Here is a 17500-nt window from a genome sequence, read left to right as displayed (position 1 = left end):
AATTTGCTGTTCATTTGATGCGCTTGAGCTCAAACACTCTCATTGGCAAAGCTGTAAGAAAAAGGAAACACTATTGGCTGTTTTAAAGGGGAGGGGCTACTCTATGCTCCGCCCCCTCCCTTAATTTTTATGTTGACATCAAACATTGAATGCAAACTGCACATTTCAAAACACTTTACAGGTACAATTCTCATCATTAATAGAGTTTTGCTCCATTTAACTCTTTGTTTGCTGCTTGTTAATAGTTATTAATGTAGTAGTTGAGTTACTGAGTAGGATTATGGATAAGATCATACTTTAGAAGTACTAATAAATAGCCAAGATCTTAATCATTTGCAGGTGATGCGCAACTTAATAGTGAGAATTGGTACTTCAACTAAAGTGTAACTATTTTTTTATGTATTATTTATGTTTATGTTTTAAATATGACTTTATTGTGACGTCTATTGTGAATACATGTTTTGTTGCCCGCTTTAAGATTATTCTTGATCGTTATTTGAACAAAAGGAAAACACTTTTTTTAAATAGGACTTAGTTTATTCATTCATTCATTTTCTTTTCGGCTTAGTCCCTTTATTCATCAGGTGTTGCCACAGCGGAATGAACCGCCAACTTATCCAGCATATGTTTTTCACAGCGGATGCCCTTCCAGCTGCAACCCAGTACTGGGAAACACCCATACATTCTCACATTTTCACACACACTCATATACTACGGCCAATTTAGTTTATTCAATTCCCCTATAGCGCATGTGTTTGGACTGTGGGGGAAACCGGAGCACCCGGAGGAAATCCACGTCAACACAGGGAGAACATGCAAACTCCACACAGAAATGTCAGCTGACCCAGCCGGGACTCAAACCAGCGACCTTCTTTCTGTGAGGCAACAGTGCTTACCACTGAACCACCATGTCACTATTATAAATGCACGTTTTGTTGCCCATTTTATGTTTAAAGCAGAGTTGCCCAAACCTTTTCTTATGAAGGGCCAATAAACAAAGTTGATTAAGGGCAGTGGGCCAAAGGTAAATATATCAAGTTTCTGTGAATAATTGTTTATTTAAAAATAAATAGAAAGCATTACTATAAGCATATTAACTAATCCATTATATATTATTTACATTTTCTAATGAATCTGTTAGAATGAAAACATAAGAATTTAATTTCTAACATTATGGAGGTTAATGCTGAATACTCTAGTCAAGTGTCACCTGCCTTCATTTACAACATTTCATTAAAACATTTAATTCAAGGTTTTTTTTGTAGCTTAAAAATAAATCTTAACAAATGAGAGGATAGCTTAATTTAGAAATGGCAATGTGTATTAAAAGCATTACCCCCAACTAGGCATAGGAGAATAACCGTTTTCAAGATATACCTCAGTTTGGAAAAGTCAAGGTTTTAAAACCACCCAAATTTTCTGTAATATTGTTCCTAAGGTATGTGGTATGTGTACGTTTTGTTTTATTAAATTTTTTTTTATTTTGTACGACGACAGTATCTCCAGCCAAAAAAAACATGCAAAGAAGTTTTAAATTGTAAATAAATCTGTGTTTTTGAAACAAATGAAGACAGCAGAAGTCAATGCTCAATTTTTATCATTCAGCCTGACGTGTTTACTGCTCTATAAAATACTAAAATATTTTGTGCTCAGTGGGGAATTTTTTATTATCCGCACATTTAAAAAATATATTTCAGAGCAGTAATCACAATACCATGATCTTTTCATCCAAGGTTATCATACCGTCAGAATCTTATACCGGCCCATGCCTACCCCCAACCCTTGCCAAAACTCTCCCTCTCTACTCTGATGGGATGGCGGGCCAAATATAAGGTTACAATGGCCCAACTTTGGCCTGCGGGCCCTAGTTTGGGCACCTCTGGTTTAAAGCATTATTTAAACAAAAAGAAAATACTTTAAATGGGACTTAAAAATAAATATTAAGTATTAATTAATAATAAATAATACTTAGTTCAAAACATTTAAGGTTTCAGAAATTGTCAAATTCAAAGTGATTTTGCTCATTTCAAATAATAATAATAATGCACTTGACCTATACTGAATTAAATTGTGACTTTTTAATAAATAATCACATTTTTCCCTCCTCGTAAAATGATTTTTTTAATTAACATTTATTTCGTTTCATTTTATTTATTTTAATTTATTTTTATTTTACATTCGTCTAATACTTTAATCAGTTAAACATATTATCTGCTAGAAAATGGCTTAATAATAATAATAAAAAAGTTAAACTTCTTTTAGTATTTAAAAGAAGTCAATTATTTTCATAAACAGACATTACAGGTGATAGAAATGTTGTATTTTGAGTAAAATGTTTGATAAGACTTCACAATAAAGCCTCATTTGTTAACATTCCTCAACATAAAACTAACAACAAACAAACCTAACAGTTGAATTCATGTTAACTTTTGATCTTAAGTGTGTATTACTTCATCATTTTAGAATAAATAAATGCTGTAGTGGTTGGCACGGTGGCTCAGTGGTTAGCACTGTGGCCTCACAGCAAGAAGGTCGCTGCTTCGAGTCCCAGCTGGGCCAGTTGGCATTTCTGTGTGGGGTTCGAATGTTCTCAAACCTAAGCTATCCCCTTCTGTCTCCTGAGGCCTTCAATAAGTATGCAAAGATGAATCAAGACAGAGAGAAATAAATAATAAACCAATTGAAAATAAATAAATAAATCTAGGGGCGACAGTGGTACAGTGGGTAGCGATGTCCCCTCACAGCAAGAAGGTCACTGGTTCGATTTTTGTGTGGAGTTTGCATGTTCTCCCCGTGTTTCTTCTGGATGCTCCGGTTTCCCCCCCCCCAAAGTCCAAACACATGCGTTATAGGAGAATTGAGTAAACTAAATTGGCCGTAGTGTATAAGTGTGTGTGTGTGAATGAGTGTGTTTTCAGTACTTGGTTGCAGCTGGAAGGGCATCCGCTGTGTAAAACATATGCCAGAATAGTTGGCGGTTCATTCCACTGTGGTGACCTCTGAATGAAATGCTGTATTGTTCACCATTAGGTCATGTTAAGTAATATTAATAGTTATTTAATGTGAATTCAGTTGATTTTATTCCCGTTTACAAGCACACAGATTTTCATCCAGTTCCTGAAATGGGCATCCGCTGGTTTATTTGTACCTGAATGTTCCCTGAAGATTGTTGAATGACCTCCTAATGTGATCGGCCAGTGAATAGCGGATTTGTTGGTTGAAATGCCGCTCTCCGACTGCTTATTGTTTCAGTAATAAGATAAGACTCCTTTAACAAGTCTAATCTCTGACATCAGACTGCAGTTTTGTTTGTTATTTTGCGTATGAATGTTCATTGTTCTGATGGAAAGCCTCATATATTTGTGGTCAACAATCCCAGTCCGTTTCAACGCAGATTAATTAGTAATTAGCACAGATAGGGGTGTCGTTTGCCTATGAATTGTGTAGTTAATTATGGGATAGTCTGCGTGCTCTTATAGGCACAATGGCGGCCTGTGGTGAGGCAGGGCTGGAAACGGCTCCTCTATTGTTTGTTGATTGTGACGGCAGTGAAAGAGCAGAGAGAGGTGTTAATAAAGGCTCTTAATGAAGGAGTCAGGTGAGGATTGAGCCACTGCTCTGCTCTGTACACACACACACACACACACACACACACACACACACACACACACACTTAACCCACTGTCTAGTGTCTGCTCAACTGCTCCAATGAGGAGCTCCACTCGGACCACACTGTGCTTTATGAACCATTCTTGCAGAACGGGGGTGTGTGCGTGTGTGTGTGTGTGTGTGTGTGTTTGTTTATATTTATGTGTGTGTTAGATTGTGTGTATTTGGGATTGTGTGTGTGTCAGTATGTTAGATTGTGTATGTGTGTGTGTACGTGTGTGTGTGTCTGAGTGTGTTTGTGTGTGTATAAAATGTGTTTGTGTGTTTGTATTTGAGAGTCTTAGATTGTTTGTGTATGTGTATTTGTAATTGTGTGTGTGTGTGTCAGTGTGTTAGATTGCGTGTGTGCGCGAGTTGTGTGTGTGTCTCTGTGTGTGTGTATCAAAATGTGTGTGTGTGTGTGTGTGTTTGTGTTAGATTGTGTGTTTGTGTGTTTATATTTGTGTCTTAGATTGTGTGTATGTGTGTGCTTAGATTGTGTGTGTGTTTGTTTGTTTGTGTGTCTCAGATTGTTTGTGTTAGATTGTGTGTGTGTATATTTGTGTGTCTTAGATTGTTTGTGTGTTTGTATTTGTGTGTCTCAGATTGTGTGTGTGTGTGTGTGTGTGTGTGTTTGTATTTGTGTGTCTTAGATTGTTTGTGTGTATGTGTGTGTGTTAGTATTTGTGTGTCTTAGATTGTTTGTGTGTGTGTGTTTGTATTTGTGTGTCAGAGAGAGTGTGTGTGTGTGTGTGTGTGTGTGTGTGTGTGTGTTAGTATTTGTGTGACTTAGATTGTTTGTGTGTGTGTGTTTGTATTTGTGTGTCGGAGAGAGTGTGTGTGTGTGTGTGTGTGTGTGTTAGTATTTGTGTGACTTAGATTGTTTGTGTGTGTGTGTTTGTATTTGTGTGTCTTAGATTGTTTGTGTATGTGTGTGTGTTTGTATTTGTGTGTCAGAGAGAGTGTGTGTGTGTGTGCGCGCATCCTTGTTATTTGTGTGTTGTCAGAGTCTGTTTTTTTTGTTTGTGTGTGAATGTACACTGTCTTTGTCAGTGTTTGTGTGTTTATTTGTGTGTCTTCGATTGTGTGTTTGTGTGTTAGTGTGTGTTATATTGTATTTGTGTGTTAAATTGTGTGTGTGTTAGATTTGTATGTTCGTGTGTGTGTGTTAGATTGTGTGCGTGCGTGTGTGTGTGTTGGGGGGGGGGGGGGGGTAGGGGGGGTTGAGGGTGAGTGGAAACACAATTACAGGCCTTGTTTTGAATGATTGACAGGACCTACTTAGCTCCGCCCACTCCAGATTTGTGTGTGTTTTTTGACTTTCCAAGAATCTTCAGTGGTTTGAGTGTGTGAAATCCCGAGCGAAGCCTGCGGTCACACCAACACATGTCCAGGCTTCCAGAGATCTCCTTAAAGAGGTGTCTTCCTCACTCTGTTTTGACAGAAAGCCTCATTTCTCCAGTGTGTGTGTGTCAGGAGAGAGTGTGTTTGTGAGGTTTTAACGTTGTCATAATCCTGTTAAAGATCTCCATCGTCTTCGCTCGGCTGCGCGGAAAGTATTTAAGCAGTGTTTCAATCTTTCCCTCGACCCCTTGACATCAGGCAGACAGCTACAAACTCTCTCCAGGTGTATTTCTCAAACCGCATCAATCTGCTCACACACACACACACACACACACACACACGCACACGTCTTCTGCCTGAGGCACTGACTGGCACTCATTCTTGATAATTCAATCTATTTTTCATAATGCTTGCAGTATACGTTTGAAATGGAGTATGCATGCAGCACATGTATTTACTTCTGTTACTGATACTATTCAGCGGGCAAAATAAGTATTGAACACGTCACCATTTTTCACACTAAACAAATTTCTGAAGAGGCTGTGGAGTTAAAATTTTCACCAGATGTTGGTAACAACCACAGAAATCCATATATGCAAAGAAAACAAATCTAATTAGTTTACAAATGAAGTTATGTGTAATGAAATGAAATGACACAGGGAAAAAGTATTGAACACATGAAGAAAGGGAGGTGTAGAGAGTCAATGAAAGCCCAGACAGCAGCTGAAATCTCTCAGTAGTTCTTCAGCAACCCTCTGCCATTCCTCAGTGTAAATGAACATCAGCTGCTTCAGCCCAACATCTACATTAGCAGGAGGATGAAGATGAACCCAGGGTGGACATTTCAGCAAGACAATGATCCAAAACACAGCCAAGGAAACTCTCAGATACCTTCAGAGAAAGAAAATCAAGCTGTAGAATGGCCCAGCCAATCACCTGACTTGAATCTAATAAAGAATATAAAGATTAATTTGGATAAACAAAACCCACAGAAGCATCACAGTATTTCCTATAATATTTTTTATTCTAGAGAAAGTCTTATTTATTTTATTTTAGCTAGAATAAAGCAGTTTTACATTGTTTCTAAACCATTTTAAGGTCAATATTATTAGCCCCCTTATCCTCTTAAGACCCAAGGTGTTTTTTTACATCCATTTTTTATTTCTCTTTGCTATTTGGGCTTTTTTATTCTAATTAGAACCTAATTAGAATAAAAACCTGAGTATCATCTTTTGATATGATGTACTTTTAGAGAAACATGATGTCCATATATGTGGACTCGTGGTCCGAATTTACATAAAACACTTTTTCCTGACTGTTTTTCAATACGTATTTAATATAGACATTTTTTGAACATGTTCTGACTATCAGAGGGTTAAATACAATTTTTTCCCCCATTTTGGACATTTAAAAATAGTGTTTGGGACTTTTAATATCTTCCAAAACAGTTGCAGGATGACACTGTATGTCTGTAACAAAATATAAAACATTTAAAGTATTTAAAATAGCCACTTAAGAGCTAAAATGTGCTGTCCCTGTATGTGGCCACTCAAGCTCTAGGAGGTTAAGCAAGATTTGTTTTCAAACCATCATTATATGACTTGCCTAGTTACCCTAATTTTATCCTAATTAACCTATTTAATTAGCTTAAATGTCACTTTAAGCTGAATACTAGAGACTTGAAATCTTATTATTGTGTACTGTCATCATTCATTCATTCATTTTCTTTTCGGCTTAGTCCCTTTATTAATCAGTGGTTGCCACAGTGGAATGAACCGCCAACTTATCCAGCATATGTTTTACACAGTGGACGCCCTTCCAGTTGCAGCCCAACACTGGGAAACACCCATACACACTCATTTACACTCATGCACTACGGCCAATTTAGCTAGGGGAGAACATGCAAACTCCACTCTATCATGGCATATCATGGCAAAGATAAAAGAAATTAGTTATTAGAAATTACTTATTCAAACTATTATGTTTAGGAGCTTATCTAACAAAATAACTGATGATAACGGTCCAAAAACTAGTACACTCAAATTTATACGTTATAGAAAAAATATTAAATACAAATAAAAAAAAGAGGAAAAATCAAGAGAAGCAATCAAGAACAATTTAGTTGACATTTTTGTAGGTTGTAATTTAATTTTGCAATATTTTGCTTGAAGTTAATTGTGTTATCTTTCCATTTCTAAATATGTTTGGTGACTAAACTATTATTTTAATAAATATATCTGTTTTATAAATCTGTTTTGTTTAAATGCACCAGAATACATGGCCTATATTCACTGAGAAATGGAGAAAAACACTCAATTTCAAAATGGGGTGTACTCCGTTATGCTGAGCACTGTATGTGTGTGTGTGTGTGTGTATGTATGTATGTATATGTATGTATGTATATGTATGTGTATATATATATATATATATATATATATATATATATATATATATATATATATATATATATATATATATATATATATATACACACATATATGTGTGTATACATATATGTGTATATATATATATATATATATATATATATATATATATATATATATATATATATATATATATATATATATATATACTTAACTTCACATAAAGATTTTCACTGGACGGCTAATAATTTGGTCTTTAACTATCAGTAAATGAAAGTACACCATTAATTAATCCCGTTTCTCAGCAGGTCTGAAATCAGACATGCATATTTGAGCATTTCTCCTCCATTTCTCTCCTCTCCCAAACAAGAAGTCAATGTTGCATATTGCTAAGCATCTGCTGCTGGACTTCTGGCTTTCAGATACAAATCCCCAGACCCCAGCGCTGTTTATTTTGGCCGCTCTCCCTTTGTGTCTCCAGAAAAGCAGGGCACGGGTAGACTGTGTGTTTGTGTGGGAAGATTGTATTTCAAGATAGTATGTTAAGTTTTCAGTCAGGTGATGGCGGTTACGATGAGCACGGTAGATTGTATTTTTTCAGTCATCCGTCCACTTTAACTGCAGCTGCACATACCAGAAACACAGACGAAAACCTCCCGACAACTAGCAGACTGTCTTTACTACAGACTGCGCTCTTAAAGGGACAGTCCACTTGAAAAGAAATCCTCATGTTCAACTTAAATTACACTGTAAAAAATTGATTTGTGTTGGGACAACATAAAGGAATTAAGTTAGCATTAGTTTTTACAAATTTATGGTGTAAAGTCACAGTGGTGCAGTGGGTAGCAGGATCGCCTCACAGCAAGAAGGTTGCCAGTTCGAGCCTCGGCTGGCTCAGTTGGCATTTCTGTGTGGAGTTTGCATGTTCTCCCCATGTTGGCATGGGTTTCCATCGGATGCTCCGGTTTCCCTCACAGTCCAAACACATGCGCTATAGGGGAATTGGGTAAGCTAAATTGTCCGTAGTGTACGAGTATGAATGAGTGTATGGGTGTTTCCCAGTGATGAGTTGCAGCTGGAAGGGCATCCACTGCATAAAACATGTGGTGGATAACTTGTCAGTTTATTCTGCTGTGGTGATGCCAGATTAATAAAGGGACTAGGCCAAAAAGAAAATGAATGAACATAAAACAATAATAATAATAAGTAATAAATAATAATAATATTTAATTAAATAATTAAATATTTGATAATAATAAATAAGTTGCCCCCCAAAAATTTGATTAAATTTTAAATTAGTTTTAATTTTTTGAGTGTACTTTGAGCCATGAACTACACTGAAATAAATTATTCATTAGATTTACAAAAAATAATCTTTTAGTTAAGTGGTTTCAAACTGTTTATAAGGGCTGAATTTAAAGAAATTACATTTAGTAACGTTCAACTACCTAAAAAAATGTAGTAAATCCAATTAATCTTTTTTTTCAGTGTGCATCGATGTTTTTTTTTTTCACTGGTTTGTTGTCGTCTGCATGTAATGTAAATAAGGTTGTTTTTTTTTACTTCAAAAACGTCATAATTTAGCAGTAATTGACTATTGTTTTGACCAGTGTTTGGTAAGTTACTTCAAAAACGTAATTTATTACTATTTTCATTATTAAAATTCCACGTTCAAAAAAACCAGCTTATTAAAATTTAGCTAAAACAACACAATTCTTGAGTTTTCTTTGAGACAATTTAATAGTTTTATGTTCAATCCCTTTAAATTTGTAAAAACTAGTTAGTTAACTTAATTTCTTCATGTTGTCCAACACAAATCTATTGTGTGGAACCCAGCATTTATTACAGTGTATTTAATTATTAGCTTGCTCTGAAAAGAAACTAAATCACTCTCAAAACGACACAAAATTAGTATCAATCTCAAAGCATACTGAATACTAATTTAATATAATACTAATTTAATTTAATACTAAACAATTTGACAGCTTGTTAGATTTGTTTTTTAAAAGTTATACTTAAGAAATGTTAAACATGCGTATCAAAACAAAATGTTTCAAAGTCATAATGACACCATATTTCATACAAACTCAACTCAATTCATGTGACAAATCTGTACTTTTTTTTGTTGAAAAATGTAGTTATTATCGAGTTATTCTGCAAATATATTTGTATAACAAAAATATATATATTTACAATTTCTCTCCTTTTCTGGATTGTTTTATACAGAACTGTTGAATTTATGCAGTATTTTTGGCATGCATATTTTAAGTAACTCTAAGTCGAAAGCAATTTAATTACAATTACTAATTACATCATTAAAACTTGGCCTGAAAAGTAATGTAGTTATTTTAAATACAATCACTAAGGGCGCACTCACACTATGCTATACGAACCGTGCCCAGGCCCGTTTACCAGGTGGTTTGAGAAGTGTGAGTGCTCTAAATTGGGCTCAGACACTGTTCAGCTGGCCGGTCCTGGCCTGGTTGGAAGAGGTGTGGTTGAGCGCGGTTCACTTGGGTTTTGGCTCGGTACACTTGTAGTGTGAGTGCAAAGCACGCCTGAGGGACTGTTTCATATGTGTTTATTAATCATTCTTACTGTTCAATAAACGAAATCTGTCGTAGATTATTAAGGACATAAACCTCTCACTGCACGACAGCTGCACCTTCAACAAACCTCCTAATTCCACGAGGACTTTATGATTGTTTAGGAGCGTCAAAAGTTGCGGATCTGTTTGGCGGAATATTTGAAAGCGTGTCACTTCATCTCAAGCAATGTCCACTGTGCTGAGCGAGAGAGCTTCTTACTGAACAGCGCATTATCGATGATGTAAGCGTGCTCAGGCGCAAATGCAATGTGAGTGCGGGCGTGCTTCGGCCCGGTTCGAGGCAACTGTACATAGTGTGAGTACGCCCTTGCTCTACTTTTTCAGTGGACAAGTAATTTAATGGCAGTAACTTGTTACTTTGTTACTCATTACACCCAACACTGATCAGAATATTGAGTTTAAATGGGCGTGGCAGATTGTAGCCTCACAAGTACACACCCACTGCTCTGACTGGCATAGAAACAGTGCCAAAAACAAGCATAAGAACAATTAGAATTAATCTTCAATTAGGGTTAATCTTCTATGGAGGCGGAGCTTATTATTCAGTATATGACCTCATCGAATAGCACATTCCAAAACCTGTCGTTTCATTGGACTGCCTTCAATACAAGCATTTTTTATTAATATATTTTTTATTTAAGAGTAACAACAAAGTTTAGAGTTTTAAAACATACAGGTTGTGTTTATAAACCTGTGGTGATTTCTCAGTTCATGACCCCTTTAAAAAAACTAATATTTAGAAAGGTGTCTTCCTCAAAATACCCGTGTTTATGTTTCACAGATGAATGAAACTCAGGTTTGGAAATAACATCATTTTTTTTGCTGTTCTGTCTCTTTAAGAAGCGTCCGGCTGAATCATATGTTGAACTTAAGGCTGTCGTTTATCAACTGTACTACCAGACAATGGAAGGTGAAAGTGAACTCAACATCTTTACTAAACAGGGCACGGGGTCTGGGCTCATCCTGCCAGCTGTAAGGAAACCGTACCAGTCCTGGCTCATAAACCACTTTTGTTTTCCGCACCACCAAACTCAGCAACTCCGTCCACCAGACCATAATGTCTTTTCCATTTTTAGCCCTCAGTCTTATCCAAACTTCCTCTCAACAATTCCGCTTGTGATGAATGAAGTTTAAAGGGAGAAACAAAGCCATGTTTACTTCTTGTTAGTTGATGGAGGAACATGTTTGAGGGACTTTTATTTGACATTAGGACGCATCTTTTTATGTTTGAACACTTTTTAGCGAGAAATAGTGACTATTGCACATTTGTAATGTATTTTACAGCCCACTAAAAGGTCATTCAATGATTTTAATAATGTATGTTCAGAAATACCGTCTGGAATATTAATAACGAGGATCAGAATCAGTTTTATTGCCAAATGTGCTTCACACACACAAGGAATTTGTTTTGGCTACAGAAGCTCTCAGTGTACATGAAGTGACAAGTGACAACACAAAATAAACATTAAACAGATGCGGTTAGTCAAGAAACCTGGATGTTGAGTTGTATGTTCAGATTGTTATAAATATACAGGTTATAAGGTGCTGTTTACAAGTGCGTATGAGAAAGTATTGCACCTATTTATTGCACAGTAGGGGAATATTTAACTGTTCATAAGGTAGACAGCCTGAGGAAAGAAACTTTTCCTGTGTCTGGCTGTTTTTGTGCTTGGTGCTCTGAAGCGCCGACTAGACGGTAACAGTTCTAACAGGTAGTGTGCTGGGTGTGAGGAGTCCAGAGTGATTTTGCGAGCCCTTTCACTCACTCTGGAAGAGTACAGTTCTTGAAGTGTAGGAAGGGTAGTGCCAGTGATTCACTCAGCAGTCCGGACTATTCGCTGTAGTCTACGGAGGTCGGTTTTGGCAGCTGAGCTGAACCAGACAGTGATTGAAGTGCAGAGGATGGATTGGATGACAGCTGAGTAGAACTGTACGAGCAGCTCCTGTGGCAGGTTGAACTTCCTCAGCTGACGAAGGAAGTACAGTCTCTGCTGGGCTTTCTTCACAATAGAGTCTATGTGAATGTCCCACTTCAGATCCTGAGAGATGGTGGTGCCCAGGTACTGATGGTGGTGCCCAGGTATCATATAATGACGTATTAAAAAAACATTTCATTAACAGAAAACCATTTATTCATCTTCTAAAATACAACAGGATTTAGTATGATCTGTCTTTGATAGATTTTAAGTTCAGGTTAAAATGAGAATTTTTAATTTGTTTTTTTTTAACAAAGCTATATAAATTACACGGAAAGACAATAGTATCTTATTTCACTCATATTTTGGCATTGTATTTGGCACAATTGTTATTTGAAATGCTAAAGGAGATGCTTTACTTGCATTTTTTTTGTGTTTTAAATATCATTTGCCACATAGGCTGTGGCGTTGACACGATACTCAGTTGGTACTAATAAGCTCAAAGTGTGCCAAGAAAATATCCCCCACACCATTACACCACCACCAGACTAAACCATTGATACAAGGCAGGATGGATCCATGCTTACATGTTGTTGATGCCAAATTCTGACCCGACCATCTGAATGTGTCAGCAGAAATCAAGACTTATCAGACCAGGCAACGTTTCTCCAATCTTCTATTGTCCAATTTTGGAAAGCCTGTGTGTGTGCGTGTGTGTGTGTGAATAAGTGTGTATGGGTGTCTCCCAGTACTGGGTTGCAATTGGAAGGCCATCCGCTGTGTAAAACATATGCTGAAATAGTTGGTGGTTCATTCCGCTGTGGCGACCCCTGAAACAGAGCTGAAGGAACATGAATGAATGGAAATTGTTCATATGCACCTATATTCACGGAGTAATGGATATAAAATGGGTTTTAATCATGCTGAGCACTGTAAGTAGTTTGAACAAGATTTTTTTCTTCTAACTGAATAAATTTAAGTAGATTGAACGTTAAACAAAACAAAAAATTGCAAGAATTGATTTGTTTCTGCTCATTTTAAATAAGTAGTTTGAACAAGCAGCCAAAAAAATCGATTTGTTTTAATGTGTGGAGAGCTGCGATAGGAATCGGATGATGAACATCTGATACGCTTTTGACTTTCTACACAAACCAGATGACCCAGCGCAGGCAGGGAAGCTCCGTGAAGGCATGAAAAACTGTCTTTTTATAAATGGCTCCTGAAAATCATAAGCACAGGGGCCCCCAGAAAAGCTGAGAGGCATCAAACTTTGACACGCGTGCGTGAGGGGCCTTTCACAATAAACGTCTCCCTCTGTATAGGAAGTCCAGTCATTCATCACCGCAGGCTGCTTCTCTCATTGCATGCTATTGCGTCCTCCACTGATTTATAGAAGCAGAGAAAGGCAGATCTCCTTCTCCGCTTCATGCATTTTTTTTTCTCCTTCTCCCAGTGCGCTGTGGGACTTCCTCCCAGCTGTTCCTCGTACTAACATACACACATACTCTCCATCCAGCTGGGCATGGGACCTGCAGTCATATTTAACTTTTCACGTTTCGCCTTCTCTCCGGGGTCCCGTCTCGGCCCCCCAAAATGTTCCAGCTAATGCTCCCAGGTGCTAAACAGCATTCGGAGTCCATCTCCACAGCTTTCAGAAGAATTAAGACAAAGAACAGCTGGACTTCTGGAATCTGCGGAGGACTCAGAGCACAGTTTAATTGATTTCTTCCACTGAATCTCCTGACCAGAGTCATTCGGCTTTTTATGCGTATTCCAGGTGTGTGTGTTGTGTTTAGAAATGTAAAAATCGCTGTAAAAATCGCCATAAATGAGCAGTTTTTTTATATTTTGTGATTTTATTTTGTATTTTTCCGTGTTTATTTTTGCTTTTCAGTCGCGTTATGAGCGCTTGATCCTTCTTTTGACAACTTTTAAGCTTCATAAGTTGTAAAAAGTGAAATAATGGCCATTTTTTTACAGTATATAACCACTGATGTTTATGGTAAAGATTAAAATCACCATCGTATGCATTTAACTTGACGCTCAAAAATGAAAGTTCAAGGCAGCAATTACATTATTTATCCAACAGGTGGCGACAACCAGCCATTAAAAATATGCCACTGAATTCTTCAAAACTGATCATCTAGCAATGAAACATGAAGTTTTATGAGTGAACAACTGAATCTTTTATTGAAAATGAGACTGAAAATAAATCTGTATTCTACAAATTATTATGTTTAACATTTTTAATAGATTAAAGTGATATATTGTAGGGGTGTAACGGATCACGGTTGATCTGTGATTCGTACAGATCACAACTCACGATTCTGAACACACAGATCAAAACATTTGTTTTTACTTGTTGAACGATCCTAAATTTGTAACGATCACAAAGCGATCGCCTCCTGCATCATTCAAATCACATGTATGAAAGGATTTAGGCTTTCCTGTAAAATATAATGACGACAGAAGAAGTTGTGGTGGGTTATTGGAGATGTGGTGGGTTTCTTAGGTTATTAAAGGGGTTTTCTTTCACTACTTGTTTAGCCTGCATTATTGCATTCAGTGTAAGCTGCACGATTAATCAGTATAAGATCAGGATCTCAACACCCACGCAAGAGAAATTATAAATGATGGTGATTTGGATATGTTTATTAATCCTTCGAATCACTGCATTCATGCGTGTGTGCTTGAAAAACGCAAAAATTAAGGAAGAGATTGCATCTTTTGAGTAAGTTATGAAGTTACAAACAGTCAAATAACGCAGAAGTACTATAACAGTTAATAGATTAGATGCACTGTAAAAAATAAATCAGCAAAATTTACGGTAAAAAAAACAGCAGCTGTTGTTGCCAGTATTTACCGATTAAAAATACGGTACCAGCCGTTAAGTAATTTCTATTTTTTACAGTAAACTACCGTATTTCATTCATTTATAGATGTAATATGTCTGTTTTGAATGACCATCATCTACACATCTTTTGTTACACAGTTAGACACGTTAACACAGTCATATGCAGCTGGTGATGAGGAAGTCATTCACACAGCTACTAAACACCAGTATGGTAACACGCATAAGTCATGAAATAAACATTGTTTATCAACATTAGATGTAACATAAATCTCTAATGTACATCACTGATGGGGAGACTGCTAAAAAGATCCATAGTAATGTCAAAGCATAAAAGTGATGAGTCATGCAGGTAATTCTGGGAAAGTCAATTTACAGTTATTCACCGTACATATTAAGGAAACATACTGTTGAGCGGGTTACAGATTTTTACTGTAGCATTTTTACAGTTTTTTACCGTTGAAATCACAGCCATTTTTTACAGTATATAACCACTGATGTTTATAGTAAAGATTAAAATCACCATCATATGCATTTAACTTGACGCTCAAAAATGAAAGTTGTAGGCAGCAATTACATTATTTAACCAGTAGGTGGCGACAACCAGCCATTAAAAATATGCCACTGAATAATTCTTCAAAACGGATCATCTAGCAATGAAACATGAAGCTTTATGAGTGAACAACTGAATCTTTTATTGAAGATGAGACTGAAAATAAATCTGGATTGTAGAAATTATCATGTTAGATCTACATTTAGCGTTATCAGCAGCAGTACTTGTAACAGTGAGAATTTTACAATTTATTTTTATTCAGCTGATTATTTCTTCATTTTATTTGTAATAAAATTATAGCCTCTAAGTTATGTTTGTTAAAACTAAAAGTTTCTTACAGTACTGTTTTTGTAATAAATGTAAAGTAAATTACATTTGTCTCTCATTTTTGGCTGATCCGAAAAATGGTCCGATCCATGACTAAAAACGGTAATGTGATCTAAACCGTGAGACCGTGATCTATTACTCCACTAATATATTGTCTGGGTTGGTGTTGTATATTACACTACAAAACACTTGTAATAAGCTGCCAGTACATTTTCTGTTATTTTACAGACTTATCGCCCTCGATATTTTTTCTTATACATTATATTATTATTTTAAACTGCTAAAATGTCAATAAAAGTCTCATTGTTAAACTGTTGAGTTGAATTTTCAACATTATAAGTCGACAGAGCAGAGATCAACATCCCATAATGCAATTCGCAACTGTAAATAAGGGAAAACACAAAATACGGACACTTAATGAACTGATATTTGTTACAGTGGATGGTGTAAAACCAGGAATTGTGGATTGGTGTGTTTGTCGGGTGTAATGTGCGTCTGACTCTGTGGCAGACGTTTATTTATGCAACGCAAAAACTTGAATTTCAACACCGGTTAAAGGTGGAAACTCAGAAAACTGGTTTTGGAGACTGTTTGTTTAGATAAGACAAAAGCCTCCTACTTCACCTCTTTATCCTTATGAAGAATCTACATTTAGGGTTAAGCGTTTTGGCAGATGCTTTTATTTAAAATAAATTAGAAAAGAGGGAAATCGTTGAAATGAAAACCACAAAAGAACAACAATTATCCAGTTATTATCCATTATTCCAGTTACTGCAAAACATTTTTTTTGTTTGTTTATTAATTAGTTTATTTTTTTGCTTTGATCAATTAATTTATTTATTTGAATTGTTTGTTTATTTTTATTTGTTTCTTTATTTATTTTTATTTAATTATTTGTAGTAATAAATTTTTTTATTTGTTTATTTTTAAATATTTTTTTTATTTATTTTAATTTTATTCATTTATTTTTTATTTGTTTATTTTTATTCATTTACTTATTTGTTTTAAATTTAAATTATTTATTCATGTATTTATTTTTATTTATTTGTTTATTCATTTATTTATTTTTTTTATTTATTTAAAATTTGTATTTTATTTATTCAGTTAAAATTTTTATTTATATTAATTTATTTATTTATTTATTTATTTTTATTTATTTGTTTATTTTTATTAATTTTGTTTTATTTAGTTATTTTATTTAATTTATTTTTATTCATTTATTTTTATTTATTTGTGTTTTATTATTTTTATTCATTTATTTATTTGTTTATTTTTATTCATTTATTTATTTATTTATTTTTATTTATTTATTTTTTATTAATTTATTTTTATTTAGTTATTTTATTTTATTTATTTTTATTCATTTATTTTTATATATTTGTGTCTTTATTATTTTTATTTATTTATTTTTATTGATTTGTTTATTTTTATTAATTTATTTTTATTTAGTTATTTTATTCATTTATTTGTATATATTTGTGTCTATTATTTTTATTCATTTATTTATTTATTTATTTTTATTCATTTATTTTTATTTAGTTATTTTATTCTATTTTTTATTCATTTATTTGTATATATTTGTGTCTTTATTATTTTTATTCATTTATTTATTTATTTTTATTTATTTGTTTATTAATTTTTTTTTTATTTAGTTATTTTATTCTATTTTTTTATTAATTTATTTTTATATATTTGTGTCTTTATTATTTTTATTAATTAATTAATTAATTTATTTATTTTTATTTATTTGTTAATTTTTATTAATTTATTTTTATTTAGTTATTTTATTCTATTTATTTTTATTAATTTATTTTTATATATTTGTGTTTTTATTAGTTTTATTCATTTATTTACGTTTATTTTTATTCA

The 17500-nt window shown here is 34.5% G+C and overlaps 1 protein-coding gene across 1 annotated transcript in view; it reads left to right on the top strand.

The window, feature by feature from the left end:
- tcf7l1a (transcription factor 7 like 1a) overlaps positions 1–17500 on the top strand; it is a 96236-nt gene that overhangs the window by 38780 nt on the left and 39956 nt on the right. The gene's annotated exons all lie outside the window — the stretch shown is intronic.

The sequence above is a fragment of the Danio aesculapii genome, chromosome 10, assembly GCF_903798145.1.
Source record: "Danio aesculapii chromosome 10, fDanAes4.1, whole genome shotgun sequence".
NCBI classification, from domain to species: Eukaryota; Metazoa; Chordata; class Actinopteri; order Cypriniformes; family Danionidae; genus Danio; species Danio aesculapii.
The sequence above is the reverse complement of the archived record's forward strand: the minus strand, read 5'-3'. Positions and strand labels throughout refer to the sequence as shown.